Source organism: Neopelma chrysocephalum, unplaced genomic scaffold (assembly GCF_003984885.1).
Source record: "Neopelma chrysocephalum unplaced genomic scaffold, ASM398488v2 Primary Assembly neopelma1_23, whole genome shotgun sequence".
Classification (NCBI taxonomy): domain Eukaryota; kingdom Metazoa; phylum Chordata; class Aves; order Passeriformes; family Pipridae; genus Neopelma; species Neopelma chrysocephalum.
The window spans coordinates 462228-477199 of NW_020897691.1; the positions used below are offsets into that span (position 1 = coordinate 462228).

The following is a 14972-nucleotide window of genomic DNA, read 5'->3' on the forward strand; positions in this document are numbered from 1 at the left end:
CATGTGTTCAGATGCTCCCCCATCCCTGATCAGAAGCTGACTTTCTGGTTCAGACTCCATCGACATGAGGGTATCAGTGTTTTATGCTGAGATAGGTCAGACCTGAGGGACAGGTAGCAGGTTGAAACAGTGTATATTTTCTGCATACTCTATACATAGAATTTACAGAAATAATAAAAAAAAGTCTTGCAAAATGCAATTTCAACTGGAAATTAAAAAGCTTCTGGTCCTTATTTTGGGAAGGAGCCAAAGTGGTGAAGGATTTACTTTTCTCCTAGTCAGTACCTGTTCCTATGCTACCTGCTGGGAGGGTTTCTGGGTCTAATGGTTGTTTGTTGCTAATGAAGGATAGTCTAGGAGATCATACATCATGTGCTAGGTTTGAAATTGATTGGACCCTGGAGCTGTAATGCAACTTTGGTCATCTAGTAGAGAAAGGGCAGGTGCTATCTGCTTTGGTCTGTTGTAAAAACTTTTAAGACTCAAATCTTTGGGTTCTGGATAGTTGCATTGTTTGTAACTAAGTGTAAGCCTGTCCCAAATGTCCAAATGTAATGTCATTCACACATGAATGTTCATTCTTGGTAAGGTATTTTTTGGAGCATCCATTTCTCCTCTGGTGATACACCATGTAATGTTTCAGCACAAACTGTGAGGAGCATGCTAGCGCTGAACAATATGTTCTGCTGTGAATATGATCATTTCAGATTTTACATGTTTTCCCTAGTCAAGTGGGGATGCCATCATCATTCAGCATTTTGCCTGAGGAAATTCCATGTGGCAGTCTGTTTCTGAATAAAACTCTGGGCTCCATTTGAGAAACAACATAGTGTTTCAGAGCTTTCACTAAAAAGTGATTATCAATAAAACCTGCATAGGCTGTGTGGTACATCACAGCGGTAGAGTAGCTCTGTGTTCACAATGATTATTCCTTTTCACAGAGGAGGACTTGAATACCTACAAATTTTCACATTTCTGCAGGGTGAAATTCATGTCGAGCATGTCCCACTTAACCTTTTAAACATGGCTTATGTAGTACTGCAGCAGTACATGCTTCCTGCCAGCTTTCTACCATGTGACATGCTCCAGATGAACAGAATAGTCTGCCTGTTTAAATGTTCCCTTATTAAATAAAAAACTCAAACATCACTGTTTTTCATTTGGTTTGGGTTTTTTTATAACTCAGTTAGCTCAGTTCTTCACAACTGAAAACTGAGTATTTTTTTCTGCAGACATTACTAAGAGCAGAGATTACAGTGAGACTGAGTGCAATTTTACCGGATAATTTAATAAAGCTTTCTTTGTTTTGCTTCTGGAAGTGTACTGTAGTTTTCAAGCTGTTTAATGCAGCAGTTTGGAGATGAAGGAAAGGGTTCAACTGTGCATCCAATTAGTATCTCTTAAGGAATGTTATTTACATGAGATATTTGACCTTTTTTGCACCTTGAAGAGCTTGTCCTTGTTCTATTCTCATCCAAAAGCATTATTTAAGAGTGATTTTCAGTTGTTGCTTTTTCTTTATACCTTCAAGTCATCACTACAAGCTTTGACACCTGAAACAAAATCCTCAGTTTCTCATTACAACAAATTGTGCCCTAAGCAGCAGGAGAGCAAATCCTAGGAAATCTTTTGGGATACATTGAATTTCTCCTGTTGAATCAATCTACTGCTTGGCTGCTCCTGTAGTTCCATTATAGCTACCTATTTTCCTTTCCTCAGCTCTGGAAAAAGTATTCATACAACTCTCCACAGGGAATCACCTGAGAATTCACACAGTCCATACAAATAGGAAATCATTGTTACAACTTTAAAGGCTCTGGAGATTTGGTCAAAACCAGTTTTAATTTCAGGTAATGTGTTTATTGTGCATTTTCTATTTCTTTAGCAGCGGGATTAATTTTCAATGCTGTGTGACACATTGTATCGTACTGTATATTTTCATTATGATGATTGCTGACTTTTTCAGAATCATCCACTTCATGCAACTGGCAGAGATATATGACTAAACTACATAAAACTGATTTGTCATGCTGCATACCAGCCCCTATGTTTTAGGTAGTGACAATAACCTATGAGGAGCATTGTTTAGGACCTCTGAAATGTTTTTAGAACCTCCAAAAGAAGGGGAGAGGTAGTGTCTGCCAAGATGAAAAGCTGCCTTCTCTGTGCTGAACAATAGCTGTCTATTATTTGTTAAAACCTACATCTCCTTTCACTGAATAGCCTAAGCCAAGCCAGGCTTTACTTGTAAATGTCGCAGTAATAGCCTACCTGCCCAAGAGCCTTAACAAAAGTTAAGACATTTACCTAAGTGAAAGCTGCCCCACATCATAGTCAGCACTCAGCAGCTTGCAAAAATAAACTTCCTTTCAAAAATCCTCATAAGCCTTAACCACAGAATAACAGAATATCAGCAAGAGGTGTTACATGGGTTTGTCATAGCCCAGTGTGAATGTGCTAACTGAGATAACTGCTGCTCATGAAGGATCAAATTCGGAGATACTGAGAAAGACAGATTTCCCTTAGGTTACCTCAGAGGAAGGACCCCAGCATTTAGCCCTTAAATTACTGAGAAGGCACATATGTTCTGGGGATTAGACTTGGGGTTTTTATTCCGCTTGTCTCAAGTATTCAGTGCTTCACACTGCAGCCAGAGAATGGAATTATGCATCTGTTATAAAACTCTACTAGAGGTACTCAGTTATTGTGACAAGAGTAATAGGAGAAAAGAAGTGATGCCATAGACCTACTGGATAAAGCCATGTCACCTCTTTGGGCTCTTGTGGTGTCAGGTCTGGTGAGATTCTGATACAGAGAAGACAAACATGTTCATTGGTTTCTGCTCTGCACTGCTTATAATCCCCTGCTGAACTTCAAGCTAATGTAGAAGTCCCACTGATTTTCATATGGGTTGTTTTAATTAACAACCCTTCATCTCCACTGCTGCAGCATTAGAAGTTACTGGAGGGTTCCAACGTTAACAAGAGAAAATTCCTTCTTTTCATCCCATACAGAAGAGTTGCACAAAAGTGCTGTTCTGGCTCTTCCCCGGGCAGCCTTGCACATCCTTCCTCCTCCATCCTCTCTCTGCTGAGTCAGCACTGATACAGGGATTGTGCTGATGCATCTGTTCTGCTTCTGGAGTGGGAGGGAGCTGGGTAGGTGTGAGCATCCCATATTTGTGTTACCTGTGCATCATTTGTCTGCCCTTCTACCTTCTCCTATTCTCTTCCAGTGACAATTTGAAGTACCAATTACTTCACCTTTCCTCAGTGACTGAGTTCTTTTAGGGAACAGGGAAAGCAATCCCAGTTAGCACAGTTTTGGATTGCTTTGCAAAGGGCTGGGTTTAAGAGTAGTGACTGGGATGTGGGATGTTCTTGTTGAGTATTTTCTGAGAATATGGTTGAATTTTCATTGAGTGAATTAACAACCAGCCAGGGATTTTTGATTTAGAATTTTAATTCAATATATATGATGGACTATAGTTTCTAAGTATGTGAACTTCAATCAAAAGGCAGATTAAAAATTGAAGGTTGCTATAGTATCTCTTCCATGAGTCCTGATCTTGTAAAATAGCCAAAAATAGCTGTAGAACCTAATATTCTTGGAAAAAAATCTAAACCTATTTTCTCTTCTTCGAGAAGGCTCTCCAAAAAAGAGGTTGATTTTCTTTTGGTCTGATTTTGCCCCCTTTTTGAATGCATTTTACAAAAAAAAAAAAAAATCCTGCTTTTACAGCTGTGTGTTCTGCAATACACACATGGTATATTCAATGACTGAAAATAATTTTTTTCATCAAGTATATATGGTTCTTTACTGAGTTTTACAGACTCCTGAGTCCTGGCTAGTTCTGAGGCACTTGAATTGAATTTACATTGAAAGTTAGAGTGCCTAAAATGATCTAAAAAAGTGCACTGCAGTGATAACTAGGGCCACTGGGGGATGCTACTGCTTAAGGGTTACAGCCTGGATTCGGCGCCAGTCGGCACCCTGGTTGTGGGAGGTCCCCTGAGGACTCGTGCCTGGCTGGCAGATTTCTGAACCTACAGAGGGTACTAATTCAGTGACCAAAGTTCAGTGTCTTAATCATAAACCATCAGTTGTAAACATAAATCTTACCTCTGGGATAATCCGAGAGGAGAGAAAAATGTGAAGGTGGAGAAAGCAATTCAAAGAAAGAATGAAACAAAGAATAGAAAGAATAAAATCTACCTTCTTCACTTTGCTGGGGTTTTAGAAAATGCCCATGGTTAGAGAAAAATATGTCAAAAGAAGACGAAAACCCAGTATAAATTAGGGTTCATTGTTGATAATTCCTCCAAAAGACAGATGTTTCTAGCAATATTTGCACAACTTTTGGCTTCAGTGTACCTATTTTATAGATAAACAGGGAGAATGTCTGTCACTGGGCAATATATTTAGGAATCCCTTAAAACACTTCAGCAGTCCCCTTAGGTCTTCCATTCCTTCCCTCTTCCTTCCCCTTCAATCCCAACAGCCTTTTCCAAAAATGAAAAAGAAAGGTTTTATGACTGAAGTCTGGTGCCTAAGTTATCTATGTCCTAATCAATCCATTTCCGACATAAGAAATGGATTTTCTGGTTTGCTGTTTGTCTGCATAGCACCACCACCTTGGATTCTTTGGTTCTTTCCTAGTTGTTTTTCTTGCATCTTTCCATCACAACTATGTGTTGTTCCCCAAAGTGATGCTGACCTGCGTAATCCTCGACGACTTCTGTAAATGCACACTCCCATAAATACTCCATCATCTACCTTTCCTCATTTTCACATATCGTGTGTATGGGTAGAATTTCTTACTATTCTCTCCAGTCATGCCAGCTCTTTTTCAGGTATGATTTTGATGACACTAGTTTGCTGAATATACTCTATCACACATGAGTAGAAGTTCAGCAACATCAGTGTTAATTCAGCTTATATCACATTTCTTAGGTAGGCTAAGATTTTCTTAAATATCTCCATCGCTGCAATATTTTTTCTGTATGTGTTCATCTAGTCACTCTATATTTCTATACTGGTGCTTACTATCTTCAGTTTGAGCTTCTAGTTTCAGGTTTAGTTTTAGTTTCACCTTTCACTTATGCCAGGAGCTATTAGAATCTGAATTTTACAGATAGTGATCTTCTAGTGATGTTAGTGAACTAAATTACCAAGTTTCCCAGAGTTTCATTTTTCTCTGACACAACTACAAGTGCTATTTCTCCATCTCTCACATAGCATTTCCAGGGTGTTTTTAGACACTTCTTAAAAGAACTGTGTTCTTTCCAATGATAACTTTATCTGTAGAGATTTATTTTCTTTTTCTTCACTGTAGGATCTCTTTCAGATTAAGATGTTAGACCATTCAGGAGTTTGGGCTTTATCTCAAATAAGGGTTTTAGTCCTAGTCTATCTGCCTACCAGAACTGAAAGATTCAGGTTGGCTTTCATTTTTGTTGGTTTGAATTTTTTTAACCTAAGCAGTAATAGTTGGTGTCTTTGTCTTGTAATAAAGGGATCCTTCTTTTTTCCTTTTCATACATGCGTGCTTGCAATTTGACTTATGCAGCCCTTACCTAAGCTGTTTTCATTAGTCTGCTTGCTATTACACACTAATTAAAGGACACACATGAATAAAATTGAAGTGAGTGTTAAACATATACTAAGAAAATACAAAGCTCTCATATACTAGCCTCCCAGTGCATGCATGGATATTACAAAGATCTGTGTGCTGTGAAAAAAATGCAGCATAGTTATTCAACTGGAGTGATTTTGCGAACAATTTTGGGGAATTCACAGTGTCTGTATGAATTTTGCTAAGAAGAAAAGGTGGAGTTGTTGGCATACAGATTCTAAACAAAGGTTTGTTTAGAACCTGAACTAAAATGTAATTGGGGAGTGATGTCAAGGGAACAATTAGCAGTTAAAGAATAGAGACATAAGAAGCATATGTGGAGTTTTGCATTCCTTTGACAACAACTGAGCATTGCTTTGCAAAAGCTCTGCTAGAGGCAGAAGTTATGGTGAAAAGTGAGACAAAGGGGAGGAGAATCATTAAAAAAGAAGGACAAACTTACAATTCTATCTCTGATAAAAGAGAAAAAAGAGAGAGGTCATGCAGGAAATATGAGCAGAGAAGTTGTAAGGAACAATGCATTTTCTGAGGGGAGAATTAGGAAGAGTCTGATTTTAGTCAGAAAATATCTATTTCTTTGTTTGAATAAATTGGCAGTTTGAGTTGAAGAAGCATAGAGTGGAGACTTGGCAGTACTTTTAAGGAGGAAATCAATTAAGAGTTTTTTGTGGTGGGGATGTGAACAGTAGTGAAAAAGGAAAGTTTTTGTATTTAAGCAAGAAAACAGTCTAAGGAATATTAAAGATAAAGTCTGAGAAATGTGAAAAAGCAGTATTTTTTTCTATTGAAAAATCAGAAAAAGTTACTGGAAAGGAAAAACATTGTCATGAGAAAGAGAAGAGGAAAGAAGCAGGAAATAAGGAGAGCAAAGAAATTGAATAATATAGAGTTTGTTTAAAGGGTGAATCAATGAGATTGGCCAGGGAGAGTGAGTGATGTAAAGACGATGCTTTGAAGGGGGCATGCAGACCCTGAAAACTGAAGTATTGTCAAATCAGAACTGTGCCAAGGAATTAATAAATTCCAAGTGAGGTGATCCATCCACCAGGAAAACCAAAGAGTGAAGATCAGAGAAGCTCTGTAGTAAAATAGGTGATGCTGAGTAAAGCTGAAATTTCCCAGACAGATATTGGCAGGAAAGGAAGAGAAAAGAAAGAATATGCAGATGAGAGGAAAAGGTAAGTTACTGTAGTGACCAAATCCTAGAGACAACACATTTACTGATGTGATGGTAGACTACAAGCTCACCAGATCTTGAATTTACCCTTTAAAGGGCTGAAGTGTAATGGAAGATCTTATTAGGAATGCATTACTCAGATGTCCGTGAAAACCAGAAATATCTTTATTTTCAGTTCCTGTGTTTACTGAACTTGTGCATAATATTACCTTGGTTAACAGATTCATGCATACTCCTATCCAACATATCAAATCCCTGTGAACTATATTTGTCTTGCCTTGGTCAGGGTTTGTTAGTCAGTTTTCCTTAACCCCATAAAACCATAAAATCCAGTCCTTCTATACAGGGAACATTGGAAGTATCAAAACTAATTCTAAATTATCTAAACTAATTCTAAATTATCTAATCTTGGTATGAGAAATGACACAGCCACATTAGGATAGCACTCTGCCTCATATAATTACCAGTAGAATTGTGCCACAGGGGACTACTCAAGGAAATGCTGAGAATATTGACTGCTACATAAGCACTTGTTGTGTTACCTCATAAATACAACAGTTCCTGGCCTTCAGAAATTTAGTCAATGGCTAATCTTCTCCTTGCTTATCTGTACAACATCTAATATTGAATTATGCAATTTTGAGTGAGAGTTCATGTTGTGTTGTGACCCTATGTTCACCACTAAAATCCTTCTGCATGTATTCCTTTGGCTGCCACCAAAGGTGCTTCTTCCTTCCTTTCTACTCTAGTTTTCTGTTAGAAATTCTATCTGCTTTAGGCCAGAATCCCAAACACTGTCTATTGGTATCTAATCCTGAGATGTTTGTCAACCTTCAGACAAACCAGTTCCATGGTTAAGCAGGTGATTCAGTGCTTCTCCTCTCCCAGATGTCCTTCTCTTCCCCTGAGTATACTGGAATCTCTTACCTGAGGTTCAGTTTGTCATTTCATCATCAGGCAAGACACAGAAGCCTGAATCTCCTTTACTGTGGTGAATTTGAAGATGAAAGTAAGAAGGAAGAAACAAAAAGCAGATGATTGTTTGTAGACAGCTGAAAAAAGACGATAACTGATTAGAAATGCTGGAAGGCTAACAAAAGGCAGGCTATAGCACTGCTAAGAAAAAAAAGCTCAGAGAAACAGAAAGAAGCTACCCAAAGGGCCACAAAAACTAACAAAAGTGAGAGCAAGATAAATATATCAAAGAGGAAGAACTCACCCTCAGAAAATGGTGCAATTCTACTAATTAATGATAAAAAATATGAATTTTACAACAAAATAAAGTCATCTTGGAGGAAAACTGAGGTATGCAAGGCACACATGACCAGTAAAGGAAGAGAGTATAGGTATAGGGTATAGGCAACCAAAGAACAATGACAAGAAGCCTAGAAATATCAAAATTAGATAGGAAAAGCCTTTTTTTCTAACTTCTCCCCATCCTCACGAAGAATAAAAAAGAGAGAGGGCAAAGAAAAAAGGATCCTGCCACAGTTGCAAAAAACTTTGCTAAGAGGAAAATCAACTTTTTCTAGTCATGCAGTGTGCTCTTGGAAGATATGGCTGATGGGCTGCCAGAAGAAAAGGTAAAGTTCTGGAATCAAAGTGTGTTCATTACAACATCATCATGAATTCATTTCATATTAATTCCGGTATGTTGAATGATGCACACCAAGGATTTAATGTACTTTCACGGCTGGCCAGCGCTTCAGAAGTCTTCTGAAAACTGGCAAAAGTGACAACCAACAAGTAGAAGCATCCTGAACCAGGTCTTTCTACTCAAATCATTGTTGATGAACTAGAAAAGAGAAAGAGAAAAGAAAATATTTTCATGCAATAGTGTGCTTGGCAGACTTTAAGAAATGGAATTAGATCCTACATTACTGCAAAACAAAAGACTCTATATACAGTCATAAAAAGGAAAAAATATTTAGGATGTTAATTTTCTCAGCATATGGGGAATGTGCAAGATTTACCAAAGCATTTTGTGGAAAACTTTGCTTTAGACAGTAGCACAAAGTAGCTGTTTTTAAAATGTGTGGAGACCTTGCTGAGGGAGAATGGGAAATTTCTGCATGTTGCAAAGGTGTTCTGAAACACAGACATTGTGTCCTATGAAACATAGTGTAACTTCTCAAATCTTACAAAAAAAAAATCCCGCAAAGTAACTTATGACCAGGGGAATGTCCTACTAGTTAGTTGCTTGCTCTCATGACAATAGCTAAAGATAAGTTATCTTAGATATTTGTCTCAGTACTGCACTGTCATAAGGCCTTTTATTTTTTTAAGGGATTTCAAAATGTGTAACCAAGTTGGGTAATATTACCTCTACCAATTCAACATCTCAGAATTTTGAGATGAAAAACAGGTTTACATGCTTACAGTAAGATAACATCCTGGATGCATACTCAAGCTTTATCTGTTGCTACCTGTCTGGATTCAGTTCATCTGCATATTGTCTTGCTGGCAAGTTTGCAGTGCAAATGAGCTCTACCAATGCTGGATATTTATCAAGAGATGCTATCAAATTTTTCAAGGTTGCTTGTACCAGTAGAGAGAAAAACAGAGGGGGGGGAAGGTCATTTCCATGTAAGAGAGCATTGACATAATCTCTGATACAAATAAAAAGTATACTGACTTTAACTGAAATTGTTAATTTCATTAAGTACCCCATGTTTTCAACCCCCTGCCTTGCTCTGAGACCAGCATTGTGCCAAGGAGGTACTCCTGTCTTCTGATACCTTGAGGAGAACAAGAAAGTACAGTGGTTAACCTTTGATGTGTTAAACTGTGTCCATCAAAGAACAACCAACTCCAAGTATTTCAGCAGGACAGGATTTTTCCCATCCCATTTGCAGGGGTGAGGACTGTCACTGTGCTTGATCTTTGCATTTGAAAAACACCAGGGTAGAGAGCATTTACTGCATCCAGTGACACTAAGAAAAATCCAAAGCAAGTTGTACTCAGACCCTGCTAAGCTAAGCAAGGGAAGAGTGACAACAAAGTTGCTTATGAGTCAAAAGGACACATCTCCATGGAAATCAGAGGTGGCTTGTGGATTGCAATTTCACCATGGCACTCAGCAACATACAATTCAGTGGCAAAAGCCCTTCACTGGGGGTCAGTCTTTTCTCCCAGGTAACAAGGGGCAGGACAAGAGAAACAGACATCAAGTTGTGCCAGGGAAGGTTTAGATAGGATATTAGGAAAAATTTCTTCACTGAAAGGGTGATCAGACATTGCAATAGGCTGCCCAGGGAAGCAGTGGAATAACTGTCCATGGAATTATTCAGAAGGTGTGTGGATGTAGCACTTGTGTATATGGTTTATTGACGAACACGGTAGTTCTGGGTTAACAGTTTGACTCAGTGATCTAGGAGGTCTTTTCCAACTTTTATGATTCTAAGATTCACTCTTGGTGATAATGGTGTGGTGTACATAATGGGGGATCGATCTGCTTAGGGAGTGAAGTACTAAGTTTTCTTCTGTAAAATCTATTTCAATGATCAGAACTGGATAAATATTCACCAGGTTGAATGTGGAAGAAAATTTACTTACAATTACCCCTTCCTTTTTTGTCCTGTATTTAAGCATAAAACCAGGTGAAGTTCTTGACTGCTCTGAACCATTTGAACTTGCTTTACATCAAGTAGGGATGCAAAGGATTTTCCATGAAACTTCACCTTTCTCTCAAGCACAGATGCAGATATTCATAGTGTATGTTCACATTTTGCATACACTCATATGAGTTCCTCTTGCTGTCACTGCCTCCTAACCAGGTAAATTCACAATTAACTGAATTGCTGATATATTTAGAAAGTTGGGTTGTATGTTTCTTCAGGTATTTTTGCTATCGTTTTTTGTATCTGCTTCTTATTCCCTGTCTTTGCAGTCATTTTATCAATATTTCTTTGTAATGTCTTCAAGCCAATATACACTTAAGCCATACAAGTTGCCTTCCAGTAAAGGTCACAATCCTTAGACCATTTCTGCACACTCCTCAGGTGGCTCATCCCTAGCCCACAGGGCTACCCTTTGGCAAATTTCTGCTTGCTTTTGTTTAACTGAGGTTGACAAAAGTAATTTGATTTCCAGAGTCTTTGGCAGTGCCAGTGACAGAGATGGCTTATATAGAGATACCTTAGCCTGTTCCTCAAACAGAGTTGGTGTGTTGTATTCAAGACCATAACACTACCCCAACTTGTGATTAAGTGCTTAGTGAGTTCCATTTCCTTATAAGAACATGTGTAAGAACCCAAGAATGTATGCCACAAGTGAACTAAGCATTAATCTGTCAGCAGCTTAAGTGTGTTTGGGATAGTGCAATGGAAATATGTGGTAAAGTGACACAGTGTTTGTTCTCTGGGAAGCACTTAAGAGCAGATGGAACCTGTAAAATAGATTGATTTGTGCAAGCATGCAGCTTCTATCAGATTTGTTTGATGCTTACTTGTTTTAACCCAAATAAACACAGGCCACATATGCTTGAATTTCCAGTGAGGTGCTGGTAGCTAAATGTGAGGAACCCCACATTAATAGGTGCACAGAAATTCATCAAGAAGGAACTTTTGTTTAAAAGACATGCTTCTCTTCTAAAATAATGAGATGGGTAAAAATCACTGAATCACTGAGGATTTATCCTAAGGAACTGAAAAAAAAGATTAAGGATTCTACAACAACATAAAGAATAAGACACTGGAGTCTCATTACAGTTCAATGGAAAATTAAGCCCATAGCAGGCATGTCTTAAAATTCTAGCATCTATAAAAATGAGGTAGAGTTGTATGGAAATTATATAAAAACCTGTAACATTTTATTAAAAAAATGTTAAGCATACTACAGATCTGTTGAAGCATACTGTAAAACTCTGCAAACAGTGGATGTAGTTGTAAGTTGAATTCCACTAGGGTATGTATATAAGGAAGACATTACATTTGTATCCTTGAAGGTGACTTTCTAATCTCCACCATTTGCTAATCTGAAGAAATAATAAACCCCATGTCAAAGCTTCACTGTAGTCACTACTCCAAGGATTTTAAGCTGTGTGCCATTATGACAGTGACAATTTAGTTTTTCTGTTCCAAAATTTGCACCAAGTTAAACATTGGCATGGAATTTTCAGGCAGCCTGCATTGACATTTATCCTATTGTATTATACTGAACTAAATCAGCTTAATAAGTGAAGAAAGGCTAGATTTTCAGAAGCTTGGGTTTTTTTCATTTTTTGAAAGCAAGCAAATCAATGTGTCTCCCAAAATTAAAAAAGGATATGGATTTCTACTGTTTTGCCTTCTGTGTAGTGCAGAATTTCTGTACCTGTATCAAAGATCTTGTTTCATCTGATTGCGAGAAATTTGCCTGGAGTGAGCGGAGTAAGAAATAATATTAAAAATGGAAATATAGTTCTACTTGTGAATTATGTGTGCTGGACTCTTCAATTAACTTTAAAACTACATTTTATATGTTCTTCAGGGTATGGTATATGATAACCTATTGGGCTAGTTTGCTGGTGGTGGGAGGATACATCCTTAGCATGCTTTTGAAAGGCTCAATAAATGTCGTACCTTTTCAAACCTAAGTGAATCTTGACTACACAAATAATGGAAAAACCTGTATAGCTGCAGAAAAAAAACAGAGCCAAACCGTCAATTTTTCCCAGCAATAGCGTGTCATGCATCTTCTTTCCACCCAGAGCACTGGAGAGCAGAACGGCAAGGGTCAGGGACATGCTGAAAGATTGCCATACGTTGCCCCAGTAAGAGCTTGTTCTTGCAGCAACCTCTAAGAAATAAAAGACATTTCAGTGTCAATGAGGCTTCTGTGATTGTGTTGTCTGTGTCTTTGCTTGTTGGTGCTACCTAGCAACTTGCATAAAGACAGAGATGTCAAGCATATGAAGTTCCTACAAGTCTGTAGAAAATAAGAGGCCATATATAGAGTGCCTATAAAGAGAGAAGTTAAGCTCATGTTCGAATGTATTAGTAGACACTAAAATGTCCACATAACAAAAAGCAGTTTTTAATATCCTGGTGGAGGTGAAAAAACTTCACACCTATCTTATGGTAGCATAGAACAACCATGAATCACAAGGAGTTTGATAAATTTAGGTGCTCCTACAACTGCTGCTCACCTCAGTGGCACTGCTATGGACAGAAGCTAAGCCCCTTCTCACCACCATTGGGGAAAGGGAGAAGGTGCAGAGAACGTGAAAGAGGCATAAATAGCAGCCAGTGTATTTGTTTCTGCTGAGGCCCATATTTCTCTTAGAAATGATGACATCAGAGCTCAACATCTGCATTTTACACGCATAATGCTCTGTGATACTGCATCTCAATGAATGCTTTAGAATTTGCTCAGTATCAGTGAAAACATTTGCTTTCCTGGCTGCTTTTTGTGCTAAGAATTGTTGATTTGGTATGTTATAATTGTTTTATTTTTAATGTATAAAGCAAAAAAATTTACCAGGGTAAATATAGGGCAAAAAATTTTAAAAACAAGGAAAATCTTGAATCCTGTCTGCAGCTTCAGTGTTACTTGAAGTTTAAGTGGAAGAAAAAGTCATTGCATACACAGCCATTCTTAGTAAACTGCCTGGATGAGGTTGAGAGGTTTTGTCAAGTCTGCATTCTTTTATACATCAAAGTCAACACAGTCTTTGGTTAATGTTCTTGGAAAAAATTCAAAGCCATCAAGTGGAATACTTGGCACTGTTGTAGTTATTGGAAAAGTTCTCTTGGCTTCCTTAAGGCTAGAGTTTATCTCTTGTGCTAGTTCTAGATCAGTCAGCTGTAGATGGCTTATGGATGAGTCATATGCAAGTGTCCCCCATACCTTCAGAGATGTCAAATCTCACATGCTGAGTAGGAAACTTGGTCTTCTGACCTCTCAGTATCTATTGCAACTGACAATTAGGATCCCCAGGAAAAGTTAGCTGGAATAATTTATTGCTAGATGATTCATTATTCAGGAGCAATGCAGTGACAGGTCTTCCTCTCTTATGTGCCTGGAAGTGCAGTCAGTCACAACTCATACACTTGTCATCCAATGCATGAATCTTGTGTGTGTGATTCCTGCAGTGTGTTTCTTTTCCTCTCTTCTTTATGGGTTGGTACACTTTCATAAATTCAAGACCTGATTCCTTTCACATACATAATTTTTAAATTAGCAAACTCCTCTGGAAGAGAGCTGCACGTATGACTTTTGTTCACTGTAGGAGTTTTTGTTGCAATGTGTTGACAGATGTTTCTATTTCCCCCTGAGTTCAATGAAACATCATCTGCTCTTTAATTTCAGTGTAGCCACGTTTTGCAATTTTACTTTATTCTCAGTGGTTGAAGATACCTGCTTTTCACAGTCTGATGGAGATTACAAATTCTTTTATCATGTAACCCAGACAAAACAGTGACTTAGAAACCAGAGAAGATTTCGTGAGGTATCATTAGAATGCTCTTCACTGTGTAATGCACCTTCTTATGCTGAGCAAAAGAATTTAGGATAATTAAAAAGCCACTATTATCAAGCTGAGGGTTTTTTAGATATTACCCTTTAACTTTACATCCATAATGAAAACTACTGAATGCAAGTTCATGGAAATAAAAGGTGAACTTACAATTATGACTTTTGAAACTCTCCACCTACAATACTTTCATCTTCTTGAAAAGCACACTGCATTGTAGGAGTTTGTCACAAATTATGACAGTCCTTAAGAAGCTGGTATCTATGTACTTAACATTTCTCAGGAATGTTTTTTACAGGGAGTATATATGGGGCCAAAACAGCCCAAGATTTTGTATCCATTGTTGTGAAGATAGATATTTGCATGACTGCCATCTTTTTCTTTACTCTTTCACAGTTTTTGTTTTTCAGTGACTTCAGTATAGTGACGTTTTAGTTGAAAATATTTTTAACAATAAAACAAAGATAGGTCGGTAGATCAGAGGGGCCAGAGGTAATGATGCTATTTAACTTGGAGTAATAGAAAAATGAAGTCAGTGTGTAGTTAGTGAGAATAAATCCAACCTCTGACTGATGCTGGTAATTTGTTATTTGTGGAAGTGTTGGGGATAGCTCATCACAATCTGAAGAAGCAAGCCCTGATTTATGTACTTCTTTTTTTTAAAACCTGCCACCATTGCTCCATCTCCAGTGTGAAAATATCAGCAA

At 37.9% G+C, this 14972-nt stretch overlaps 1 protein-coding gene across 2 annotated transcripts in view; it reads left to right on the forward strand.

The window, feature by feature from the left end:
- The window catches only part of SMYD3 (SET and MYND domain containing 3), a 402948-nt gene that overhangs the window by 354798 nt on the left and 33178 nt on the right, over positions 1 to 14972 (forward strand). The gene's annotated exons all lie outside the window — the stretch shown is intronic.